The sequence below is a fragment of the Salvelinus namaycush genome, chromosome 38, assembly GCF_016432855.1.
Source record: "Salvelinus namaycush isolate Seneca chromosome 38, SaNama_1.0, whole genome shotgun sequence".
NCBI lineage: Eukaryota > Metazoa > Chordata > Actinopteri > Salmoniformes > Salmonidae > Salvelinus > Salvelinus namaycush.
Window position 1 is genome coordinate 267,976 of NC_052344.1, and position 11,957 is coordinate 279,932.

General features: G+C 42.7%; 1 long non-coding RNA gene across 1 annotated transcript in view; it reads right to left on the bottom strand.

The window, feature by feature from the left end:
• LOC120031755 overlaps positions 1 to 9,977 on the bottom strand; it is a 28,066-nt gene extending 18,089 nt beyond the window's left edge. Inside the window, exons 1-2 of the long non-coding RNA XR_005473763.1 lie at positions 9,656 to 9,977; positions 8,457 to 8,555 (exon numbers count right to left, since the gene is read on the bottom strand). This is a non-coding gene — a long non-coding RNA (uncharacterized LOC120031755). The remainder of the gene's footprint in view (positions 1 to 8,456; positions 8,556 to 9,655) is intronic.
• Positions 9,978 to 11,957: the final 1,980 nt, after the last annotated feature.

Here is an 11,957-nt window from a genome sequence, read left to right on the forward strand (position 1 = left end):
ATCTCCACTGTTTCCAAAGCTGAGCCACCTCTGGCTTGGAGAGAAAAACGAAAAATGTCAGAGTATTTAATGTACGCCTCCATGTACTATAGTGTTATCACATGCCAGATTTTCATCCATGTCAGATTCCTTATTTTACAGGTCTTTGTATATGCACAAAGACATTCTCTAAACATTGACCACACAGTCTAGATATCACAAACATGTATAAAGTCATGCAGAGAGCGTGTTGTTTTTTCCAGAGTGTGTAACTACGGGTCAAAGTTCTCTCTGGAATTTAGAACCAAACCGGAAGAACCTGTGGAGCTCCCCACAGAGATTTGTTTAATTTGCTTACAGGATTCATGAACTCTGCTTTTAACTCAGGAACTCAACTCTGCTCTCACTCACTACGTCCTATCCTATAAAAAAAAAATATTGGCACGAATAGGGTGAGAAAAACTTAGCAAACTCAGCCAAAATAGACAATAAAGCAGTATAGGGGAGAGGAGAAAAACATGGCAGATTGCAAGAGGGTTGATTCAGTGCAAGGCAGCAAGGGCTTTGGGTTTTTCTTCTTTTTCTTCCTCCTCTCTCTCCCAAATGATTCACAGTGGAAAGAAAAGCCCTTTTCCCTGTCCTCACATGAACTTGAACATGAGCTTCCTGTTATAGGCTAGGAGGAGGAAACACCCAGAGCAGAGAGAGAGCAGAGAGAGGCAGAGAGCAGGGTCATATTCACTAGCCACCAAACAGAAGAAAACTGACTCAAAATGAAACGCTTGTTTTTGTTTTCTGTTGCAAAACCTTTCGCTACGGTGTCCACTATAAATACGACCCAAAGCTGAACAGAGCGGAGAGAGAGCAGAGAGCTCAGTCACACTGGTTGACAGAGGCAGGCCTTCTGTGTCTCGCCCCCTCCCTGGAAGAAAACTAACATGCCAAGGATCTCTTTCTCTCTCCCTACCCTCTCTCGCTACTTCCTGAACTCTTCACCGAACGCCTGAGAAATTAGGTCAAAGCTGGAATCCGTTTGCGATATTACAACAACAAAGAAGTCACTGCATTGCACGTGCGATAAAAGAGAATTGCACGCTGCTCTATGTTTGCTACATACTTCAGTCTGAGACTGCCATCGTTGAAGTTGTTTGTTATGACGTCAAAATGAGGGGTGCTGCTTTACCCACAGGTGTTCTGGTTCTGGCCCAACCCATCGGTTCCTGGAACCAATCAGAATAGTTAGAATGTGTTTGATATTCTACAAAACGCTCCAGACTCATTGCGGAGAAGAAACTAATGTGAGTGGCGTGGCGTTGGGGTAGCCAGGCAACCACAGCTTGGCAACTAAAATAATAACAACTGTGGGGTCGGCCAGTGGCGCTGTTTCCCCTTACTGTAGATTCCATCTTTAAGTGTTCCATGCAAAGACATTATAGACAGTATGCACACATACTGTAGAGTAGAAGCATGTGTAAAATGACGTCACGGTGCTTGCTTTGCGAGTACCACTTCCTACCAATTCGGCCCATACCTGGTGCGAACTCGGGACCTCTGCCTTGCTAGCACATGTGACCACCCTACTGAAGTGTCTTACCAGTCGGCACCACGCGAAAAGCTAGCTACTCTCTGGCACAAGTGGGGACACTTCAGGCTGAGGAGTAAGTTTCACACATCCCCATGTGCTACACATGCACACACACAAGCATGCACACGCACATGTACACACACATGCGCGCACACACACACACACTGCAGCTAACTACAAATACAAGCCGTGTCACAGGGAAATCGTATTACCAGGGGAACAGTGAAATATAATCTCCATAGACTACACTAGCTATATTATATATTTTACCGCGTCTGGGCGTAAAATGGCGCCAGAACAAATGGCAGCAGTTTTACGGGCGGCCAACCAATTGTGCTATTATGTGTTTTTTTCGCGTTATTTGTAACTTATTTTGCACATAATGTTTCTGCAACCGTATCTTACGGCAAAAAATTGCTTCTGGATATCAGGACAGCGGTCACTCACCTCGGATTAGACAAAGGTTTGTTCTTCAACAAGCAGGACACATGGGACATTCTCCGAACACCCGACAAAGTCAACATCCCAGTTATTTGCAAGAGGAAGAGACGCAGGTACAGAGGACACAGAGCGGGATGCATCGTAAGGATTTGCAGAAGGCGAGTGGGAAAGCTGCCGTTACCGTCAATATTACTCGTCAACGTGCAATCATTTGGACAATAAATTACACAAGGTACGATCACGAATATCCTACCAACAGGACATCAAAAACTGTAATATCTTATGTTTCATGGAATTGTGGCTGAATGATGACATGGATATTCAGCTAGCGGGATATACGCTGCACCGGCAAGATAGAACAGCACACTCCGAGACGAGGGGGGGCGGTCTGTGCATATTTGTAAACAAGAGCTGGTGCACGAAATCTAAGGAAGTCTCTAGATTTTGCTCGCCTGAAGTAGAGTATCTTGTGATAAAATGCAGACCACACTATTTGCCTAGAGAGTTTTCAGCTATACTTTTCGTGGCTGTTTATTTAACACCACAGACAGATGCTGGCACTAAGACTGCACTCAGTCAGCTGTATAAGGAAATAAGCAAACAGGAAACCGCTCACCCAGAGGCAACGCTCCTAGTGGCCGGAGACTTTAATGCAGGGAAACTTAAATCAGTTCTACCTCATTTCTATCAACATGTTAAATGTGCAACCAGAGGGAAAACAATTCTAGATCACCTGTACTCTACACACAGAGACGTGTACAAAGCTCTCCCTTGCCCTCCATTTGGTAAATTTAACCAAAATTCTATCCTCCTGATTCCTGCTTACAAGCAAAAATTAAAGCAGGAAGCACCAGTGACTTGGTCTATAAAAAAGTGGTCAGGTGAAGCAGATGCTAAACTACAGGACTGTTTTGCTATCACAGACTGGAACATGTTCCGAGATTCTTCGGATGGCATTGAGGAGTACACCATATCAGTCACTGGCTTTATCAATAAGTGCATCGAGGACGTCGTCCCCACAGTGACTGTTCGTACATACCCCAACCAAAAGCCATGGATTACAGGCAACATTCGCACTGAGCTAAAGGGTAGAGCTGCCGCTTTCTAGGTGCGGGACTCTAACCTGGAAGCTTATAAGAAATCCTGCTATGCCCTCCGATGAACCATCAAACAGGCAAAGAGTCAATACAGGGCTAAGATTGAATCGTACTACACCGGCTCCAACGCTCGTCTTGTGTGTCAGGGCTTGCAAACTATTACAGACTACAAAGGGAAGCACAGCCGCGAGCTGCCCAGTGACACGAGCCTACCATACGACCTAAATCACTTCTGTGCTCGTTTCGAGGTAAGCAACACTGAGGCATGCATGAGAGAATCAGCTGTTCCGGATGACTGTGTGATCACGCTCTCCGTAGCCAACGTGAGTAAGACCTTTAAACAGGTCAACATTTACAAGGCTGCGGGGCCAGACAGATTACCAGGACGTGTGCTCCAGGCATGTGCTGACCAACTGGCAGGTGTCTTCATTGACATTTTCAACATGTCCCTGATTGAATCTGTAATACCAACAATATCAAGCAGACCACCATAGTCCCTGTGCCCAAGAACACGAAGGCAACCTGCCTAAATGACTACAGACCCGTAGCACTCACATCTGTAGCCATGAAGTGCTTTGAAAGGCTGGTAATGGCTCATATCAACACCATTATCCCAGAAACCCTAGACCCACTCCAATTTGCATACTGCCCAAACAGATCCAAAGATGATGGAATCTCTATTGCACTCCACACTGCCCTTTCCCACCCGGACAAAAGGAACACCTACGTGAGAATGCTATTCATTGACTACAGCTCAGCGTTCAACACTATAGTACCCTCAAAGCTCATCACTAAGCTAAGGATCCTGGGACTAAACACCTCCCTCTGCAACTGGATCCTGCTCTTCCTGACGGGCCGCCCCCATGTGGTGAGGGTAGGTTGCAACACATCTGCCACACTCATCCTCAACACTGGAGCCCCTCAGGGGTGCGTGCTCAGTCCCCCCCTTTACTTCCTGTTCAACCACGACTGCATGGCCAGGCACGACTCCAACACCATCATTAAGTTCGCAGACGACACAACAGTGTAGGCCTGATCACCGACAACGACGAGACAGCCTATAGGGAGCAGGTCAGAGACCTGGCCGGGTGGTGCCAGAAAAACAACCTATCCCTCAACGTAACAAAGATTAAGGAGATGATTGTGAACTACAGGAAAAGGAGGATCGAGCACGCTCCCATTCTCATCGACAGGGCTGTAGTGGAGCAGGTTGAGAGCTTCAAGTTCCTTGGTGTCCACATCACCAACAAACTAGAATGGTCCAAACACACCAAGACAGTCGTGAAGAGGGCCCGACAAAGCCTATTCCCCCTCAGGAAACTAAAAAGATTTGGCATGGGTCCTCAGATCCTCAAAAGGTTATACAGCTGCAACATCGAGAGCATCTTGACTGGTTGCATTACTGCCTTGAACGGCAATTGCTCGGCCTCTGACCGCAAGGCACTACAGATGGTTGTGCGTACGGCCCAGTACATCACTGGGGCTAAGCTGCCTGCCATCCAGGACCTCTACACCAGGCGGTGTCAGAGGAAGGCCCTAAAAATTGTCAAAGACCCCAGCCACCCCAGTCATAGACAGTTCTCTCTACTACCGCATGGCAAGCGGTACGGAGTGCCAAGTCTTGGACAAAAAGGATTCTCAAAAGTTTTTACCCCCAAGCCACAAGACTCCTGAACAAGAAATCAAATGGATACCCAGACTATTTGCATTGTGTGCCCCCCCAACCACTCTTTTACGCTGCTGCTACTCTCTGTTTATCATATACAGTGGGGCAAAAAAGTATTTAGTCAGCCACCAATTGTGCAAGTTCTCCCACTTAAAAAGATGAGAGAGGCCTGTAATTTTCATCATAGGTACACTTCAACTATGACAGACAAAATGAGAAAAAAAATCCAGAAATTCACATTGTAGGATTTTTTATGAATTTATTTGCAAATTATGGTGGAAAATAAGTATTTGGTCAATAACAAAAGTTTATCTCAATACTTTGTTATATACCCTTTGTTGGCAATGACAGAGGTCAAATGTTTTCTGTAAGTCTTCACAAGGTTTTCACACACTGTTGCTGGTATTTGGCCCATTCCTCCATGCAGATCTCCTCTAGAGCAGTGATGTTTTGGGGCTGTTGCTGGGCAACACGGACTTTCAACTCCCTCCAAAGATTTTCTATGGGGTTGAGATCTGGAGACTGGCTAGGCCACTCCAGGACCTTGAAATGCTTCTTACGAAGCCACTCCTTCGTTGCCCGGGCGGTGTGTTTGGGATCATTGTCATGCTGAAAGACCCAGCCACGTTTCATCTTCAATACCCTTGCTGATGGAAGGAGGTTTTCACTCAAAATTTCACGATACATGGCCCCATTCATTCTTTCCTTTACACGGATCAGTCGTCCTGGTCCCTTTGCAGAAAAACAGCCCCAAAGCATGATGTTTCCACCCCCATGCTTCACAGTAGGTATGGTGTTCTTTGGATGCAACTCAGCATTCTTTGTCCTCCAAACACGACGAGTTGAGTTTTTACCAAAAAGTTCTATTTTGGTTTCATCTGACCATATGACATTCTCACAATCTTTTTCTGGATCATCCAAATGCTCTCTAGCAAACTTCAGACGGGCCTGGACATGTACTGGCTTAAGCAGGGGGACACGTCTGGCACTGCAAGATTTGAGTCCCTGGCGGCGTAGTGTGTTACTGATGGTAGGCTTTGTTACTTTGGTCCCAGCTCTCTGCAGGTCATTCACTAGGTCCCCCCGTGTGATTCTGGGATTTTTGCTCACCGTTCTTGTGATCATTTTGACCCCACGGGGTGAGATCTTGCGTGGAGCCCCAGATCGAGGGAGATTATCAGTGGTCTTGTATGTCTTCCATTTCCTAATAATTGCTCCCACAGTTGATTTCTTCAAACCAAGCTGCTTACCTATTGCAGATTCAGTCTTCCCAGCCTGGTGCAGGTCTACAATTTTGTTTCTGGTGTCCTTTGACAGCTCTTTGGTCTTGGCCATAGTGGAGTTTGGAGTGTGACTGTTTGAGGTTGTGGACAGGTGTCTTTTATACTGATAACAAGTTCAAACAGGTGCCATTAATACAGGTAACGAGTGGAGGACAGAGGAGCCTCTTAAAGAAGAAGTTACAGGTCTGTGAGAGCCAGAAATCTTGCTTGTTTGTAGGTGACCAAATACTTATTTTCCACCATAATTTGCAAATAAATTCATAAAAAATTCTACAATGTGATTTTCTGGATTTTCTTTTCTCATTTTGTCTGTCATAGTTGAAGTGTACCTATGATGAAATTTACAGGCCTCTCTCATCTTTTTAAGTGGGAGAACTTGCACAATTGGTGGCTGACTAAATACTTCTTTGCCCCACTGTATGCATAGTCACTTTAACTATACATTCATGTACATACTACCTCAATTGGCCCGACCAACCAGTGCCCCCGCTCATTGGCTAACCGGGCTATCTGCATTGTGTCCCGCCACCCACCACCCACCAACCCCTCTTTTACGCTACTGCTACTCTCTGTTTATCATATATGCATAGTCACTTTAACCATATCTACATGTACATACTATCTCAATCAGCCCGACTAACCAGTGCCTGTATATAGCCTCGCTACTGTATATAGCCTTGCTACTGTATTTTTCACTGTCTTTTTTACTGTTGTTTTTATTTCTTTACTTACCAATTGTTCACTTAATACCTTTTTTGCACTGTTGGTCAGAGCCTGTAAGTAAGCAGTTTACTGTAAGGTCTACACCTGTTGTATTCGGCGCATGTGACAAATACATTTTGATTTGATTATCCCTACTTTAGCTTCACACTGCTACAGAGGGCTTTGTAACATTTAAAACTCCTGTCACAAGTCGAAACTAACTACTTCTGCACTTTTTTTGTTATTCTGTTCTAGAGTAAACTGAGGGTAAATCATGCCACTGACAAAGTCATGCCAATCACAAGTCCACAGGCTCTCTCTCTTTCTTTACTGCTTAGGATCTGAGAAACCAGCCCTTGTCCATTGTCTCCAGCCACCTGTGTTTGCCTCGTTGCCTCGTTTTCCCCAGAGCACAATGGCTTTCCTGTTTATAGCCACAAGTGTGTTTTATAAACGTACAATATACTGGTTATTAATATATCACATTAAAGATGCCTATCACCCTGAGCCATCAGGGGCCACAGGGTCATGATGATCTGTTACATACTTGGCCCCTGTCTGCCCCTCTTTCCAGAGAGCAGCAAGGAGAGGAGAGAATGTGGCCGGCGACAAATTCCAAGTTTCTGTCATCCGTTGCTGCGGCTCCCAGAATTTTGGGAAACATCGCTTCAGTGCGATTGACAGGCTGGGTTCGGCATCACCAGAGTACCAGAGCACTAGGCCAGGCAACAAAATAAGCTTCCAGTGGCAGACGCAGCACTAAAATAGCCAGATGTGCAGAAAGAAAACCTACGACTGTCTTATTAGGCCCAACCGGCCCGGCCCAGGCCATGACACTTATAATGACACTTTGATTGTGTAAAATAAAAAAAAGCTTGCCAACCGAATGACAGGAGGAGCAAATTGAATGTTATCTTTGGCAGAAGCAGGAGAGCAGTGAGAGACAACTATTAAACAAATGGAAATAAAGTCTCAGGGTGACCGATTGATTTCCCAAGAGTTGTCAGAGAGTAAAACTCTCCCTTAATACTGTCAATTAGAAAATGTTTGATTTGAAGCTGTTAATGTAAATTAAGATGGGGCATAGTTCTAAATATTGATAATTCTTTAAAGAATATATATACAGTATATATAAATATATACATAAATACATCATCTCTCTCTCAGTTGAATTGTGCAGGTGACAGCTTTGGCTGTGAGAGTAAACCTGTCATGTAGGGCCTACGCTGAGTACCGACCCCAGTGCTGTGACTGACAAGGTTCAAGGCTCAAGGCTCAAATGAAGAAGTAATCGACATTTTCTGCCACGTTTACAGGAGATATTTCGGATCAATGTCTCTAAACATAGGCCTTTTCAGATAGATGAAGAATGGTCAGGGCATATAGACAGAGTATGTGATCTTTTTCACATGAACAAGTTTTCCCACTGCCTATTTGATTTAGAAATGATAAGCTCATTCATTCTCTATAGAACTAATAACCATTACTTGACAATCATTATAAATAAGAAATACAAGTTTCACTCAATGTTTTTCATTTGTAATGCAGATCTAAAATGTAATGCATTATGCACTGAATCATATTACAATATGTTTCACACAGCAACTACAGTACATTTAAATCATATTTTGGAAGGTTTCTCATTACGATTTAAACTGTTATTGTGTCACTGAATAGTTACATAATAAAAAAATAAAACCTACCTGTTATAACAACATCTATAATATGCATTCTTCAATTCTTTTACTTTCTGTTGATCTGAAATGTCCACTTCTTCAGTGTCCGAGGTGGAGCAGCCAGCACTGAAACACAGAAATCACAGCACATTTTAGCACTTTAACAGGAACACCCTTGTATCTTTGCATCTGAAAATGACAAATGATCACCAGCAAAAAAAGGCAAATAGTAAAAATATTCTGAGGGTGACTTACAGCTAAATCATTTTAGGCTATAGTAGGCCATTTTCTTCCACATACACACAGGAAGCATTGCTGAGATTATTATCAACATCATACCAAAACTCCAACTCATTTCAACTCCTCAAAGAAGGCAATTGTCTCCCAACTTTCAATAGTTCCCTTTTTCATAAAAGAAAAGGTTTAGACCTATAGAGGCTTGATGCCCAAATATCACTTTTCAATGACAGTATAATAGGCTATAATCCATTTTAAAACATATTTGAGGGAAAACCACATGGAAACAAAACGACACAATCAAATCATACCCCAGAGTCGGATAATTTACGAGTAAACAGCTCAAATTGGCGAAATAACATTTGTTTTATTAAATGCACATTTGTTCAAATTACACAAATGCACATTTTAAAATGATGTGTCGTCTTTATGGTGGATTAGTAGAGATGGTAAGGCTATAAGCATTGTATTTCAGCTCTCTGTTAAGAACAACAAAGAGAAAAGGTATCATATAAACCATGCACTAAAACTGACATCTTTCTTTATTTAACTGCAATTGTGAATTTAAGGCTATAGCCTATCATCCTCCTTTAATCAAAATAGAAATACATTATACATTGATCTTGGTTTGTTTTGTTTTATGTCATTGTAATGATCAACATAAACAATTTGGGGGCGATTTAAGTTTGCGGTTGAAATAACTACCCGCGAAAACTTAATTCATTCTTGCCTACGACTGTAGAACATCTCAGTCTCTGAATCGTGTCATCCACCCCACTGAAAATACATGCTATCCACCGGCAAGATAACACACGATTTGGAACGGCTATTCCCTACAATAAATGCGGTTTATTTAGTATTTTTATGGAGCACATTAACTTACGTTTAATTTATTGTCTTCAAAACATCTGTATTTTCCTAATTTCTCCTCGTAGTTTGTCATTGAATCACAGAAAATGAGTATTGCTTATGGGGAAAAGAAGACTAACCTCGATTACACATGGACGCCAATTTCAAAATGAAGTTCAAGTTCAAGTCCCGAGCAGTCACGCTGTGTTTGTCTGTCTCCCCCTGTAACTATCGTGTCCTCGCTGCACCGCGGCAACAATGATGCGAGTGTGAGAAAAGACGACTAGGCTACGTAGTGATCCGCGCTCTTGAGGCGATACATTGTAACAGTGTAGCAAAGTAGGCCTATATAAACTTCGGCAAAGAAGCATCCATAGCAAAAGGAGCTGTGTTACGTTCGCCGGCTCTTTTAGAAATATTCATAAAGAATAGGCTACCAGCATTTCCTCGCTCGCCACATCCGCGGCGGGGCCGGACTATCAGTAGAGCAGACAGACTCACTGTGTTCCCTCTGCTATAGCTCAAATAGATTTGAGAAGTTCAGCTAAGGTGAAATGTGATTCGCTGCACTATCTCAGCTATGAAACACACTGTACCTAGCATAGGCCTACTACAATTACATATTTACAAAAGATAAGAGATAGTCGTTAGTGTGGAGCATTAGCCTACTGCGAACAAACAACAATGCACACGCATCCGAATTAATATTGCTATGAAAAACTCGAGGCACCACGTTTAGGCTACTCCTGTTAATGTATTTATTACACTCGTTTTTATTACACGTGTAGTTGTTCCATAAGAAAACATGGAAAACATTGCCTTTCAATAACGCAATCAGAATTCGTTCGGCCTATCCAAGTGTTAAATTGAGTCCTGAACTGTCAATGTATACTTAAGAGAATAGACTTGAGACTCGTGTTCTTATAGGCTAGCCTTGCCTACTGTCAGCATATTTGGTCATTTTACCGAGGCAGTTTCAATTCAATGCAAATGAGAGGCATAGGTCTAGGTCTAAAACACATTCTGTCAATGTAGGCCATCATAACAATTTCATAATAATTTCCAGGCATGTAGGCCTAGCCTATTCTCCCGAAATTGCTTAGCCAAATAGGCACCCAAAAAACGAGTAGGCTATAGGCCTAGGCCCAATGCACCTGTTTAGCCTACCTGTGTCAACTGGAATAAAGTTATTTTTCTTCCTCCATGCATTCAGTGTCAGGTGATATCATGCCTGGATTTGATTTGGCTATATTATTCCATGTCAACAGATATGATTTAGCTATTGTATTCTGTTATACTGTATGTTTATAGGAATTATAGATAAGTGGTAGCTAATTTGTGGTATAATAAAGGTATTGTAAAGGATCATGGTGCAAGACTAGAAGACACTTTTCCCCATAATTAGCCTATGGCTATAACACACTCGGGTGACTTTACAGGCTATAGGCTACAGTGCTCCCGTTATTTAATTTGGATAACAGGGCTCCCATAGGCCCGCAGTTCAGGAAAAAAGTTTATATAAATGTATTTGGTTTTAGAATGCTAAAAATATATGATAGGGCCTACATAAAGTTTTACTCATACTTATTCCAAATTCTATGGAAGCCAGTTCCAGCCACTCCCTCAAAAAATCTGACTACAATTTATGAGACAGTGGGTGATTATTATGAGATTCACTGCCTTCATAAAGTATCCATACCCCTTGACTTATTCCGCATTTTGTTGTGGTACAACCTGAATTCAAAATGGATTAAAACTATTTTTTTCTCACCCATCTACACAAAGTGCCCCATAATGACGAAGTGAAAACATGTTTTTAGATTTTTTTGCAAATTTATTGAAATTGAAATACAAAAATATCTCATTTACATAAGTATTCACACCCCTGAGTCAATACTTTGCAAAAGCACCGTTGGCAGCGATTACAGCTGAGTCTTTCTAAGTAAGTCTCTAAGAGCTTTCCACACCTGGATTGTGCAACATTTTCCCATTATCCTTTTGAAAATTCTTCAAGCTCTGTAAAATTGGTTGTTGATCATTGCTATACAACCACTTTCAGGTCTTGCCATATATTTTCAAGTAGATGTACATTCTCTCAACCAGCTTCACCTGGAATGCTTTTCCAACAGTCTTGAAGGAGTTCCCACATATGCTGAGCAGTTGTTGGCTGCTTTTCCTTTACTCTGCGGTCCAACTCATCCCAAACTGTCAAGCCCTGATCTGTTTCACCTGTCTTTGTGCTTGTCTCCACCCCCCACCAGGTGTCTCCCATCTCCCCTCATTATCCCCTGTGTATTTATACCTGTGTTCTCTATCTGTTGCCAGTTCGTTTTGTTCGCCAAGCCTACCAGCGTTTTTCCCCATGCTCCTGTCTTTTCTATATTTCCTGTTTTCTAGTTTTCCCAGTTTTGACCATTCTGCCTGCCTGCCATCCTGTACCTT